The following is a 15,811-nucleotide window of genomic DNA, read 5'->3' on the forward strand; positions in this document are numbered from 1 at the left end:
CAAAGCCTTTATACACAAGTTGTAACTACTATAACCACAATTGAAACTTCCCAATAATCCCTGATACCTCGGGACCATGAAAGGAGGCACATGCCTCATATTACTAAGCAAAATTGAATGAATTTGGAAGAGAGTTATAGAGAGGGGGGAAATAAGATAAAAACCGAAGAGAGCCTTTCAAGAGGGAAGGGAGCCCAAGTGAGGTACAGGGTGAAGGTCAGCAAAGACTGGGTGAGAGAGAGAGAGCGCATAGAAGAGAGGCGGGGCTGCTGCACATTACATGCGATTCCAACTTCTGTACTTTATCTGGCTGCCCTAAGATCCACGGCTGCTTGTATACCTGTTTTAGATGCTTTGTACCCTGTCAGACTATTGCCGGATGCCTGGCTGCTCTTGTGTGCTATCAGAATCCTGGCTGCTGAGCTGCGCCTGCTGAGGGATGCTAGCTGCTGTGCCCCACGCGCCGCACGGATCCTGCTGTACGAACGATGCCTGGCTCCTCGTCTGGATGCTGCACGAAGCTCCGTCGCCGCCCGACGTACTCTACCGGCCTTTGCCCTGCCTAATGAATATTCATGCCCATCCTGGTCCCCGGAGCCGGGAGCACGCCCTGGGCCGCCATTGGCTGCGGGAGGCTAGTGGCTGGGAGGAGAGGCCCGGCTGGCACTATTGATTGCACTGGAGGCCCGAGGCTGTGGGAGGCGGGCTGCGAGCCGGAGAGCTGGAGAGAAGCAGTCGAGGAGAACGGGGTTCGGACCAGGACAGGAGAACCGGGCTGGCGGGACCGCCGCGGGAATGTTGAGGGGAGTAACCTGGTATGGGGTCCACCGAGCTGAGGCGATGTGAGGAGCACTGCTGCCGGCGGTGAGGACCCAGCTCGGGTGAGAAGGCTTGGCTTCTTTGTAACGCCCAACAAAGGCTGCAGTGTCCGCACGGGTAAGTGACGGGTCTGCGACGGACTCCAAGATCCCATCCCCGAGTGTCATTGGCGGGCTGTGAGCATCTCAGGATCATGGACGTGTTCCACCCGCCCAGGGGGCTCTAACTGCTCTGGTGACTGAGGTGCCCTAACAATCCCCTGAGCTGTCCCAACGGACCCTGCTGGGATCAGATCTTTTCAACTAAGTGATGAGTGTGTTAGTGATGCGCTCCTTTCGCTGGGTTTGTGATGGGCCCCTGGGCTTCTCGTATTACAACTCTGGTAAGTGGTCACTCACTCGTATTCCCTTTGAGTGAGTGATGGGCTAGTGACGTGCTCTACCCATTCTGGGTGCTAACTACCGTGATGTCGGTGTAGTGCTCTAACAATATGGGTTCTTCACATTCCCTCTGCTTGGGTCAGGTGATCGCAATTAAGTGTTGGGCTTTTTGGTTGAGGGATGGATTTTGATGGGCACTTGGTCTCCTCTTATTCCATGTCCTCAGGGCACAAATCGTAAAAAAGGAGTGTGTGGACTACCCAAGTTAGGCAGTATGCAAGTGACTAAATGGTGTGTGTCATCATAGCACGTGACATAGCGGAGCGTGACATCGCATGTTGCATCACAGCCAATGACCTCACAAGGCGTGACACCGGATCTTAAGATCCCACACATATGTTTAGCAGGTCTATCATGAGTACATTTGAGTGCATTACAATATTTAACAAATTACATTTTGTGTCAGAGTTGTCAACCCTGTAGCAAAATCTGGGCCTCAACTTATACATTTATTTTGTTTAAACTCTGCCACAAAGAAATTAACAACAAAGAGAAACATGGCAGTAAATCTGTTCAGCTTAATTGGTTGCAAAGTTTGCAATTTAAAATATCTCACGGGGTTAAGGCACCTGCTGCATAGATCATTGTGTGCCCAGTAAATCTCAAGGAAAAATGATAATGGTACGATAACTCTGGAGGTTGATGCTCTTGCTGGAGAGATCCATGTTTGTCTAGTCCCAAGTTTAAATCAAAAGTAGCACTGAAGGTCTTTGTGTCTCCTACAAAGCACATCATGTGACACTTAGATGACAGATTTTTATTTTATGTTGATGAGTAAGTGGGGTATTGCTTCTAACACAGAGATCCTTTTGTTACTTGCAGTTCATAAGTTGTAATGCTTCAAATACAGCACAGCGAGCCATGAAGGGCATGTGAATATTATACCTTGTTACCCCTCAGTGTCTTATGTAACACATCCTGTACATTGATTTACACACATATGATTTTATGTCAATGTATAATATGTATGTGATGTAAAGCACTCCAACACCCTGGATTGGGATGAGTAGTGCTATAAAAGTAATACAACAAAATAGTGGTATTTAAATTATTATTTGTTTAAATACTGGGACAGATTAACATATCTAGCATCCTTACACTGCATGTATATGTTTTATATACAGGCAGTGCTTAATTTGTGCTTGTTGATTCCGGTGCTGAGCACCGGCACTTATTTTTGAGGGCCGGGGTTTATACTTATGCCTCAAGCATTTGCTGCGAGCAAAAGACACATATAGGAAAAACTAAAAAGGGTCATAAAAGGAGAAAGTAGAAAGTTGCAGGATGAGCTGAAGGGGCAGGGGTGGCCGTAAATGGATTGAAGAGGCCTGAGATGGCCTCAGTATTACGCTGCCTCAGTATTGAGTGCTGGCAGATTTAATTACAGCAGCCTCGTGTTTAAGAGAAGGGCTTTGAGCACCGGTACCTCTTAATTTACAAATTAAGCACTGTTTACAGGTCAGACAAAGTCTTACACAAGTCTCTCTTTAGCACTGTGAAGTAGTAACAATCTATGAGCCTTTGTTTTCCCTCTGTTGCATGTACAGCTAGGTATGAGGTCCCAGTCAGGATACTCAATCAAAAGGAGGCCGGATGGCCCCTTAACTTCAGCTGGAATTTAAAATATAAAAGCTCCCTCGCCTGCATGTTTCTGCAGACAATGTGCAGGCACTGCTAAATGTGGCCTGCAAATCATCCTGCAAGTGATGGGTTAGTGACAGGCTCTTCCCTTTCAGTGACTAGGGAGTTTGTAATAGGCTGTTTTCATCTCATTGGGTTTGTGATGAGTTATTGATAGGGTCCTCTCATCCTCTTGGGAAAGTGAGGGGTTTGCAGCGTACTCATGCAGTCTTCGTTAAGTGATCATTTAATGTCATGTTCTTCCCGTCTCTTTGGGAAAGTGAATGGCCCCGTCTGCCCAGATTCTCTCCATAGCTCAGTGACTGTCTCTTTCCCACTGCTTTTCTCATATGAGCGGGAATCCCCTTAAGGACTTGCCCCTAGCCTGGCTCTATCACTTCTGAGACACAGACAGCAAACCATAACAACTTCAGACCTAATGTACCATTTGTTATATTTGCAGTGTTTACTTGTCTGTAAAGCACTCGGATGCCCATGTGGTAGGATAATGCTGTAAAATGCCCATAAATAAATAAATTCTGAATTGGAGACTCTTCGGGTACCAAGTCAAAGACTCTTGAGTCTCCTCAAATACAAATAAAAGGATTCTTCAGATGCTGATTTGGGGGTCTGGGGCACTCCTGAAACCATATTAGGGACTAGATGCAGCAAAGGGGACTCCTTTGAATATTGAGTAGAGGGGCCTTTGACCACTGAGATATGAACTCTTGCAATAGCGAGTAGACTCTACATGAGGCAAAGTTGAGGACTGTTATGGGTATTGAAGTGGGCTTCCAAATTCAGGCTTAGTACTAGATACCTATATTTCAAAGCTGGGGTCCTCGTGAAGACAAACATGGGAGCATTCCAAGTTGGTGGCCCTTGGAGGCAGAATTGGAGAGCCTACCTTTTCAGCAGAGTCCACCATGCCTTGCACTTTATCCAAATATGTAACTTTCACCCTATACACCTATCCCACCAATACCAGTCATCTTTTTGTAAAATCATTTCTAGCACTTTTAAGTTTACCTAGTGGCATAAATGCTTAGGCTACACCTAAAGACAAATCTATAGTTTGTTTCCTGCATTTCAGAAAATGACAGCCAAGTAGCTTTGTATCCTCTAAAATATGATACCACTTTCATCTGAAGGAATCTGTGATTCTGAAAGCTTATGAAGTATTCAAATAGTGTCTTGAAAAGGAACATAAACCAAGTCGTTCCACAGGAAAACTGGCAAATGGCTTCACAGACACATGAATACCCTGACACTTGGACGCATAGATATTTGAGCATTAACAACAGTGACCACATAGGTAACATGACACCGAAGATACTTTCTCCTGATCCATTTTGGGACATTTTATTAGCTGGAATATTGGAAGACCGGTTGTTGAGAGTAATGTTTAATCGTGGACTCAAAATGTGCTTTTCTATTTAATGTTAGAAGCGTGCAAAGTTTTAAGATTTTCCTGGGGACGTTTTCTTCAAGACTTCACAAGCGTCGAAAATGTTAAAATTGCAAGAAAAAAATATCTGCATTGGTAGATATTGTGTAAAAAATACGAGCAAAACGTGGAGAATTCTCTCTCCCAAAGAGTCTGCAAAGAAACTATTCTGCATGAATTTTTTTTGCAAAGTTGACAGCGTTCTCAAATTGTAACGTGTATTTTTTTTCTAAAACTTCCCAGACGGAATTAAAAAATTACGCTCTACTATTTAACACAACATTGGACCTGTTGTGTTGCAAGTACTTTACAACTACTAGAGACAAATGCAAATTAATTTGTAGGTTGGTTAGAATGTATCCTGAAACGATGGCTTTTGAAAGTATGGTAAGTTTCCATTTATCCGTTCGTCAGTGCCCGAGCAAGTTACTCTGTGTACATTTGGTGTACAAAGGCCCTTTGACTTCTGTGTACAGCCACGTCTGTACTCAAAAGTCTGTGCCCTCGTACTCGACTGTTCAAAATTCCACGATCGTTTCTCATTGGCTGAAGCTTTTTGAGAAATAAGTCTCAGTCCTAGAACAAAAAGATCATAGAGTTGCCTATGTGTTCAACAAATCTTTCACATAACAGAGGCCTAACCATGTGAAATAAGTACAGAGCACTGTAAAAAGTACCTTGCCACTGTGAACACTGCTCGGGTTCATGTCCTAGAGGCAGTGTTGTCTTAAGTATTTCTTGGGCAAGACGTATTTTGGGGTCCCTCGTTAGTAACAACTTTGAATTGTATTACCCACTTTTGTGCTGCTTGTACCCCCACATACCCCGCATGTCAAACATACTTTCAGTAATTGGTTTCACAAACAATTGAAATATGTCTTTTCGAGGATGTCAAAAATCCTTAAAATGACACTGGGCAAAGACAGCCTAGAGGTAGAGGTAGGATGAGAGAAGTGATGTTCAGTTATAGAAATGGACATTAGTAAGCTAGAGAGGTAAAGATTACTTTTCCAGAGGGCCCCATGGAAGGTGGGAGCCCTGGACAATTACCCACTTTGCTAATGCCTTAAAACATCAGGCACAGATCCTCCACTATGGTGGAGCCCCCCCCCCCCCAGCAGCAGGAGCTGCAAAATGAAAAAATAAAAAAGGATAATAAAGTGTTTATTTGGCAACTCACTATCAGCTGTGAGGCTGGATTCAAGACTCTATTCTGTGACACATTTGTTCTACCCTTAAGAATCCAAGTTCTGGGGTCACAGACCCTGTGCTGAGACTAAGGAAGACATGCCTAGATTCCACCCAGGACTTTGGCCATCGATACTCTGGCCCTTGTGTGAGCCCTCATTGCCTTGGTAGGGTCATAGGTTTTAGGATTGATCTCCGGTTTGTGGTACTCTTACCCTGAGTCCTTGAATAGTGGCTCCCGTCCATGTGTTTGAGAGCCAGAGTGCTGGGTTGACCGTGGGTACTGAGGGCAAAGATCAAAATCATCAGTTTGAGAATGTTGAGCCCTGAGCACCCAAGTCCGTGCTCTGTGATAAGTCTAACCCTTATGTGAGTCCTTGGTCTGACGGGGTTGGGTCCTGAATCTGAGAACCAATCCATTGTTTGTGGTTCTGTCTCCTGAGTCTGAGTCCTTGAGTAGTGGTACCAGTTGGGCCCTGATTTAGAGAGCCCGAGTCCTACGTTTGTGGTGTTCGAGCCCCAAGCCTGAAGATCCTCGCTATTGACCTGTTGTACTCAAGTTTTGGATTAGTGCTACATCATCTGCGGGGAGTTAATGAGTAATGGTTTGAAGGGAGAGTTAGGTGACATAGTTAGCTTAACTGGCTGTTTTGCAACTTTTGAGGGTTTGCATTAATAATCCAGTCGACTTGCTAAATTAAAATTCTTTCAATGTCTATCTTATTTTTAATGTTCTATGACGCCGAAAAAGTAAATATAAAGGTAAACATATATAGACATAAACATATACATACAATATACACAGAGTAACAGCTATACAGATCCGTGGATGCACAGATATTGGGTGCAGATAAACCTAACAGGCTTACCCAGTCTACCAATCTTTTGCCTAATGCATCTCTCTAAACTTTATTTAGGTTCCAGCTTTATCGTCATATTTTTGTTTGGTTTTATTTGTTTTTTTAATTCGGTGGAGGATCGCAGAAAGGCACCTAATTCAGGCAAAGTAACCTATCTCTACCTGCCCGTGTACGGACTGGGCATCATATAAATGACCCATCCCTAGCGTTCCCGGTCTGTCAAAGCCTGAAAGGCTGGTGTGATTGAGGCAGAGTCAGTCACACGTCAGTCTCCCTAGCAGCGGTAGCAGTCACAGTCACACTGGAGGTTCAGCTTGTCACTCATCTCGCCATTTATTCCAGTGTTATAACAGAACTTTTTAGCGTTAAATATTTTTGTTGGCTTTGGTGCAGGAACAGCACTTGATTTCTGAGTTACATTAGATTCAAGTGAGGAGTAAGAAACATAAAATACCCCCCCCCCTCCACTTTGAGTCACATGAAATGCCCGAACAGAGCGAGCGATCGTGACCCGTTCATACGGAGGCCTGTAAGAAGTATATTCCTGAGGAAAATTTGCAGAAAGTGCAGACAAGGACACATTTACAGCATCATCAATTTTTTTTAAAACCAAAATGGCACATACATCTTTACTGAGATTTCATTTTTTTCTCCTTTTCGTTCCATCTTTATTTTCTATTATCTATTTTTCTTTTCCCCTCCTTTTCCATTCTCTGGTTATTCCTTCTTTCAGTCCTTCTTTCCTTCTGACCATTCTTTTTCATTTCCTCTGTGCTGCTTCCTAGCTTTAGATTTCTGTCCTTCTTTATATTCCAGTTTAATTTTCTTCCCTGTTTTCCCCCTTTTCTCCTTTTTCCCATTATGTGGGCCACTTTTTTAGATATCATGGTCGCTAATGGTTGAGGGGGGCACAAGTGTTTTGGTGTCCGGGCCTATTTCTTGTCCCATTCTAACCCTGCACCTGTTCTTTGTGTGAGGAAGCCCGCACCACTGTTGCTACCCTCGCTGCACGTACTTTGCGGTAAGGGACGTTGGCGTTACTGTTTGTTACCTGTTGAGTGTCTGAGGGAAGCGCTTACCCCTGCTCCCCTCACTGAACATAAACTGGGTGCTTCAGGGGCGTTTGCTCTACTGCTACCAGTACCCTTCCTGTTCTGTGTGTAGGAAGGATGGATTAAGCATACCGGTGTGTGCTTGTGAATGTGTGCCATGGACGGATTGATTTTAGGATGTGTAACTAACACTGGGGCAGGAGGTGTAATGGCAGCGGGGCCCTGTCTTGTGGATCTAAAGCACAGGAACTCTCTTGCTGTGTGTAGTTCACATTTTGAGTGGTGGGTAAACTTGTTCTGTTGCTGGAGGCACGGTACCTATTTTGTGTTCGTTTGCACTGTTGCATTTCTAGATTAGTTCATGATGTATTAAACTCCTAACTCTATAAACATTAGTGGATCATACAAATTGTAAGTGACTTGCCGAGCACTGAATTATTTTGTAAATAGGATGCTTTGACCTGGTAAATAACATACACATTTTCATTCGAAAAGTATGTGTTAATGTCCATGCATGATCATGTTTGCCTGAGCTGCTTCTTGCAAAGATCCTTTGATCAAGCTCCCATCCATACCCTAATAAATCAGAGGTACTGTGGTTTAACAAGAATAACTATCATGATTGTTGAAAGTCGAACCAGACGTTAAAGTTGTGTATTTAATACGATAGGATACTAAGAACCTAGCAGGAACAAACAACCTGTATAGGAAAATTGCAGAAAACACTTTTCAGAGCTTACCACAGAAGACTTCAATCCATATCTCCAAGTGACCATTTAGAGTTAGATGTTGTAGACACCCTGAGATGGTCTTACTGCCTCCTTGCAGCTTCTGGCTGGCCTATAGTCAGCTTTCCCACCCTGCCATTCTTATTCCATTTCACTTCCAATTTTTTCACCCACTCATTTGTCACTCTCAGAATGGGGCAAGAGGCTCACTAAGCCAGTGCGGTTCAGATTCATGTTTCTGAAAAACTCCATTATTTGTCTGGAGCTGAACAGTCATTTGAAGGAACTCTCATCTCCCCTTGCCCACCCCTGCCAAACAATATTCCAGGATCCAATCATCTCAGCCATAGTTCTTTGCTTCAGTGCGGCTGGTGAACTTTGAAAGAGGTAGGGCTTACATATGTACCTGGAATCAACCAAGGCTTACTCTCTAAAGGAGGGTTCAGGGGGCATTCTATACTGCAAGAACATTTTAAAAATATGAGGCCAAATGGAGTATTATACTGTACAGTTTTTACATACATTGGGTAAAGATCCAAAGGTGCTGAATGAATTAGCTTAGTGGTTTTTGTGGTGTCCCAGGCAAGTGCTACTCCCTGCCAGGGTGTTGGAGCTCAACTTCCCAAGACAACTGTGAAACAAGGGTTGCAAAATAGTAAGCTTTTCATCAAAATTTCCCTTAAAACTAGGTAGAGAGCTATAAGTAATACAAGGAGTAAAAAATGGATATGCCAAATCACAAGACCCATCATTTATTAAAATACAAATTTTTCCATCTCGCTTCTTCAAAATATGAAACGGAGTCATATGTAGGAATTAATTTCTGCTTGGAAGGGCTTAGCCAAAACAGCTGAAGATAGCACTCCTAGAAGCACACCTTGAAATGACAGCAAGACAAATGCATGTATAAATCGACTGCAGGCAAGTTGACACAGTCCCAGTACAGCAATAAAACGGACAAAATACAACAATAGTAAAAAACAGTCAGCAGTGGAATTCATTTTCACCTACTGTTGCACAACACCCAAATTTCACAAACATTCCCAAAATAATTGTCGGTGCTCAAGCGGTTACGCATGGTGACAGAAATAGTGGTCACCCAGCGGCAAACAAACTCAGACCTATGCCCTGTTTCTGCCAGGCTTCCCAGCTATTCAACCAGGCCAACAATACAGGCTGAAGCACAGGTTTGTTTAAGGCATCCATATGACTATCATGGCACCATTCAGGATTAGAAAGTGGGAAGCCTGGTTGACTTCTCTCCTGGTTAAAACCAATGGGTTTGTGTGGGTGTTGGATTGCGAGAAGAAGTGAATAGTGATGACAGATAGAATATATATTTCCACTGAAAGCTAAAGCCTGGCTCTGGCATAACTCAAGGTCCTGTTGAAACCTCGAGCCGATGATAAGCAGAGCTTCCAAGTGGATTCTGCCTGCCACTGTCCCTCTGCCCAGGATGTGCCATATGGCCAGAGCTTTTGGAACTGGAGAAACAGGTCTGAGTCTCTGTGTCACCTCACCTTCCTATGATTCTTGGCAAATCACTTAGACCCAGATTTACTAAGGGCTTGCATAGCCCTTGTGTCATGCAAGGAGACAGAATGGCAATGCATGCCCTCAAATGATATTTACTATGCCACCCAGAGCCACCTTGATTAGAACTGACTGGCACAGTAAATCTGGAGTAACACAAGGCAGTGTAAGTTGCTGCCTTGTGTTACTCTGCCCTGGTAAGGCATTCCATGGTAGAGTGTGGGTATTACCAAGCACCCGACTATGGTTTGTGGTGCAGTCACTGATTTTCTTACAACCGTAAACCTAGAAATGCATCAAAATGCTATGCCTTGCTAGGGGAGGCATAACGAGAAGGAATATGTTTACATCTAATTGTTTCCTCTGTCTACGTGCGCTGCATTGATGCTGACGAGAAGTCGGGATGATGTGTGATAGATGAAAAGTAGGGATGATGGCTGAGAAGTAGGGATGATGTATGATGGATGAGAAATAGGGATGATGGATGAGAAGTAGGCATGATGGAGGAGAACAGGGATGATGGAAGAGAAGCAGGGATGATGGATGATAAGTAGGTAGGATGGAAGAGAAGTAGGGATGATGTGTGATGGATGAGAGGCAGGGATGATGGAAGAGAAGTAGGGATGATGTCGATGGATGAGAAGTAGAGATTATGGATGAGAAGTAGGGATGATCGATACGACGTAAGGATGAAAAGAAGGAGTAATGGATGAGAAATAGGGATGATGGATGAATAGTAGGGATGAGAAGCAGGGATGAGAAGTAGGTCTGATTTATGATGGATGAGAAGAAAGGATGATGGAAGAGAAGCAAGGATGATGGATGAGAAGTAGGGGTGATGAATGAGAAGCAGGGATGATGTATGAGAAGTAAGGACAATGGATAATAACTAGGGATGATGGAAAAGAAGCTGGGATGATAGATGAGAAGTAGGGATGATGTATGATGGATGAGAAGTAGGGATGATGAATGAGAAGCAGGGATGAGAAGTAGGGATGAGGAGCGAGGAATGAGGATGTCCTAAAATGGATGCTGTACATATGAGCATATGACAGACAAGCCCAACCAAAGCTCCATTAGCTGACATGCTGCAAGCCCAAGGTTTGTGAAGCATGTCAGCTATGGAATGTGAATGCATGAGGCCAGGGTGTAAGAGCCAAAGCCCTCATATTTGCACAACGCTAATGGATACGATTGAGCCCTATCTGGTGCTAACATGATGTTGTAGCTTTTTACATGAAAACCAACAATCGGTAAGATGGTTTGTTTTCCTGTAAAGGCTATGGTGCAAGTATTTGGAGGAGGTGGGTGATCTATGAGGGGAATGTCCATGGCTCCCCTTATTGATGAGCTGCTGCTTTGTATGTCTTTCAGGTGCAGAAATCTCATAGACCTCAGGCCATCTTACCTTTGGGCCGTATTTTGGTTTGCATTATGGCACTGTTACATGGAGCTAAACGAGGTTGCGCTTTCTTGTCAACTTGGCTATTTAGCAAATAGCGTCTGTACAAGAGACCTCAGCCTCCTGGCTTTCAAATCCAAGCAACGCACAGTGAGAGGGAAATACCTTATAATAGGAGCTCAACTTGATGCACATTGCTTTAAGAAATTCAAGTAGGACTAAAAAGGCTGTCTTACCAATGAAGGTCAGGAGCGTACAGTCAAAATTCAGGATACTATATGACAACCTAGTTATACACATGATAAAGTCAACAATCTTTCCAGTAAGGCAAAAAGATAAACAACTGACAAGGGAATATTTCACTTTTTTTTATTCAGAGGATTTTACTATTCTCTGGGATAGGCAGGGAGTCATTATCCTCAGATCCTACCTTTCAGATTGCATCTGCACTCCTGTGTTTTTTTTTTTTTAGGATTGTCACAATGTAAGAATACCCCTGGTCAAAGACCCAGAGGAGATGGGTTGCACATAATACAACCTCCCATTGCTTGATGAAAACTAATACATGCTCCTCTACAGCCCTGACCATCTCATATTAGACGTACTCTGACCACCACAGCATCAACTGACATTTGTTTGACTTTACTGTCAGTCCAGAGCTCTTGGTTCTCTTCAGCATCTCACTGCAGCGTTTCAACACCCTTAGACTAGGGGTGGGAGTTAGAAATGGGGTGTCTAGTTGGCAGTCAGTTTGCACCCTGTCCATGTAGGAACAAACACTCTGGTCAGGATAAGGGAGATAACCCCTGCTCACCCCCTTGGTAGCTTGGCACGAGCAGTTAGGCTTATCTCAGAAGCAATGTGTAAAGCATTTGCACATAACACACAGTTATAAGTGAAAACACTACAAATGGACACAACACCAGTTTTAGAAAAATAGCCAATATTTATCTGTGTAAAACAAGACCAAAATGATAAAAATCCAACATACAGTGTTAAAGATATGAATTTTGAAAGATTTACTCAACAATACAGTTCCTTGAAGTCGATAGCTCCACCTGGAGCTATCACGGCGTCGTGATCAACAAAACCAACAGTTCAGGCCAGCCGCAGCATTGCGGGCCATCTACGGTGTCGGGAAGACCCACAAAACAGTACCTATGGAATTGGCGGGGGTTGTGATCCTCGCGGTGAGCTCTGGAGAGTGGTGTCGCTGATGTTGCGGTGTCAGTTCCGGAGTTGGTACGAGAGTCGTCGGCCCTTGAAATTCACACGTGTTGTAGATCGAACTCCGGGCTGATGAAGTCAGGAGCTCTGCCGTGGATGGCGTCGGGGCTGTGGTGCAAAGCGGGACGATGCGACATGCGGTGCCCACAGGTCACGGTGCAGCCAGCAGCTCGGTGACGGCGTCCAGAGGCGTCGGTGAGACCAGGGCTGCGGTGCGAAGTAGGGCAGTGCGACGTGCAGTGTCACCAGGTCACGGTGCAGGCAGTGGCATCGTCATTGCTAAAACGCTGTCGTCAGTAGGCCCAAGCCAGCGGTGCGGGACGGGACAGTGCTTCTTGACCTTCACGAGCGGTGTCCACAGGACACGGTGCAGGCAGGGATGCCTGGTGATGACACAGGAGTCGATGGTGCTGGCGTTGGTGGACCGGGGCTGCGGTGCGGGCAGGGCAGTGCTTCGTGTATCTCACGAGCGGTAGCCACATGCCACGGTGCAGGCAGCGGCGCCGGTGTCAGCAGCAGCGGCGTCATCGGGGATGCCCAGGCTGCGGTGTGAGCAGTCGATGCTGGAGTGCAGGCCCACAGATTGCGCTGCGAGCAGTGGCTCAGTTAAGTTGTCCGATGATGGCGTCGGTGAGACCAGGGTCACGGTGCAAAGCGGGGCAATGCGACTCCGTGCGGCGTCAGCAGGTCACGGTGCAGGCCGGTGACGTCGTTGGTGACGTCACAGAGGTTTCTCCTCTCGAACAGCACAAAACACACAGTTCCCAGTGGTTCAGGTCGAGGAAACTGAAATCTTTGGTGTCCCTGAGACTTACAACAGGAGGCAAGCTCTACTCCAAGCCCTTGGAGAACTTTCTCAAGCAGGACACACAGCAAAGTTCACTCTTACACTCTCTTCAGGCAGAAGCGGCAACTGCAGGCCAGTCCAGCAAAGCAACACAGCAAAGGGACAGTACTCCTTCTCCAGCTCTTCTCCTGGGCAAAGGTTCCTCTTGATTCCAGAAAGATTCTAAAGTCTGGGGTTTTGGGTCTTCTTCTTGTACCTCTTTTTGCATTTGATGTTGGCAAACGTCAAAGCAAAGTTTCAAGTGTTTGCAAGATCCTTCCTTGTCCAGCCCAGGCCCCAGACACACACCAGGGGGTTGGAGACTGCTTTGTGTGAGGTCAGGCAAAGTCCTTTCAGGTGTGAATGACCACTTCTCCCTCCCCTCTGGCTCAGATGGCTTATCAGGATATGCAGGATATGCCCCCACCCCCTTTGTGCCACTGTCTAGAGAGAGGTGCAAAACAGCCCAACTGTCAAACTGACCCAGACAGACAATCCACAAACAGGCAGAGTCACAGAATGGTTTAAGCAAGAAAATGCCTAGTTTCTAAAAGTGGCATTTTCAAACAGACAATTTAAAAACCAACTTCACTAAAATATGTATTTTTAAATTGTGAGTTCAGAGACCCTAAACTCCAAATTTGTATCTGCTCTCAAAAGGAATCTGCGCTTTAAGGATATGTAAAGGCATCCCCATGTTAACCTATGAGAGGGATAGGCCTTGCACAGTGGAAACCGAATTTGGCAGTATTTCACTGTTAGGACATATAAAACACCCTAGTATATGTCCTACCTTAAACATACACTGCACCCTTCCCATGGGGCTACCTTACGCCTACCTTAGGGGTGCCTTACATATAGTGAAAGGGAAGTTTGAGGCCTGGCAAGTGGGTACACTTGGCAAGTCAAATTGGCAGTTTAAAACTGCACACACAGTCACTGCAGTGGCAGGTCTGAACCATGTTTACAGGGCTACTAATGTAGGTGGCACAACCAGTGTGCAGGCCCACTAGTAGCATTTGATTTACAGGCCCTTGGCACCTCTAGTGCATTTTACTAGGGATGTACCAGTAAATCAAATATGCCAATCATGAATAAACCAATAAACAGTGCAATTAACACAGAGAGCATATGCACGTTAGCACTGTTTAGCAGTGGTAAAGTGCCCAGAGTCCTAAAGCCAACAAAAACTGGTCAGAAAAATAAGGAGGAAGGAGGCAAAAATAATTGGAGATAACCCTGCAAAAAGACCAGGTGCAACAGTTGGTCATGAATTCTGCTCAACTGGAGGAGTTGGCAGAGTTTCGGCCACTTCACATTATGCTTGTAATGTCTAGTTCTGGCCAAATTCAGCCAACCGCTGCGTGGGGAGTTTTTTCTCCCACGTGGCTCACAACGGTAAGTTGTTGAGCAAGAATTGGCATCCCCTGGAGTGATTTTTGGGCACCCGATGAGATTTTCCAAATGCGGGTGGGCAGTTGTGATCATTTGCAGTTAGAAAGCTGCCACTTGAGTGGAAATTCTACCTGTGCAGCAACAAAATCAACTTGAGCGGCAGCACCCTGTAGAGTGTTGCATGGCTCTGTTTGCACTGTTTTTTAATGTGGAATGAGCTCCTTGTACTAAAGATCAGCATGAGCAGTGCAACATGCTGATTTCCACCTGTTTGCAGAACTCCACAGCATCTTGCTGAGTTTTCAAGTAACTCTGCAAAATTCTGCAGAGTGAAAGTCCATGAGTTCCGCCCACGCTTCCTGGCACTCCCTAAAACTCTTCACTTTGAGGCCCTATTGTACTGACTGTCCCAGCTTTGTTGCACTGTTCTTCCAATCCATTAGGCTTTCATTCTCAATAGTAGGTCTGCTCTGGTAGTCCTTGTATATATCAAATGCTAAAAGATACTGCTGAGTTTGTTTCATTGCATGATCTGTGAATTTCTATCAAAATAATGTAGACATTTGGAGTAGATTTATTTATTTTACAGTTGAAAAAAGCATACATAATTATGTGAAATGCATTTGGGGCTTGTGAGGGCACATTTGGAGCTTAAAACAAGCATTTGCACTGCAATGGATTTTGGATTCGCTTGAGTTAGAGCTATTGGCGTTGTAAATTCATAACTGGACTTTTCTTTCCACATAAATTGGTCAACCCTGCCTCATAAGTTGGTCTTTTACCACCACATAATTCCAGTGGCCCTGCATATAACTAAAGCTCTTTCATTTACCTTCTTCCTGTATCTGCAGCCAAAAATGAAAATGTTGCAATTTGCATCCTAATTTATATCTGCCATGCTAATTTCAAAAGAATACCACTTTCACCACCCTACCATCAGAGTTGCTGGCTGGCTAACACAATTCCCAAAACAAGACCGCCACAGAGAAGTAATGAGAGAAATAAACTGGAAGGGTCACCAAAACAAATCAACAGTGTTCAACAATCATAGTGTAATAAGAATGTTAAGTTGGCCAGAATCATGGTCATAATTACAAAAAGGAGAGATTAATAAAACATATCCAATTATCATATAAACCCAATAAAAACCTTTATCAGAAATAAACTTTTGGCATTAGACTGAAACGCTCAGAACAACTCCTAGAGAACACCACAATGAAAACAGCATTTGTAAGAAACACGGTCATGTTACCATATAGATTGTACCTAGAGAT

General features: G+C 44.6%; 1 protein-coding gene across 2 annotated transcripts in view; it reads left to right on the plus strand.

The window, feature by feature from the left end:
• Window positions 1-274: 274 nt before the first annotated feature.
• ARHGEF10L (Rho guanine nucleotide exchange factor 10 like) overlaps window positions 275-15,811 on the plus strand; it is a 552,090-nt gene continuing 536,553 nt past the window's right edge. The window contains exon 1 of one of the 2 annotated variants that reach the window (XM_069240675.1): window positions 275-936. The gene's annotated coding sequence lies outside the window, so the exon portion shown is untranslated. The remainder of the gene's footprint in view (window positions 937-15,811) is intronic. The other variant, XM_069240678.1, reaches the window with a different exon arrangement.

Source organism: Pleurodeles waltl, chromosome 6 (genome assembly GCF_031143425.1).
Source record: "Pleurodeles waltl isolate 20211129_DDA chromosome 6, aPleWal1.hap1.20221129, whole genome shotgun sequence".
In the NCBI taxonomy this organism is placed as follows: Eukaryota; Metazoa; Chordata; class Amphibia; order Caudata; family Salamandridae; genus Pleurodeles; species Pleurodeles waltl.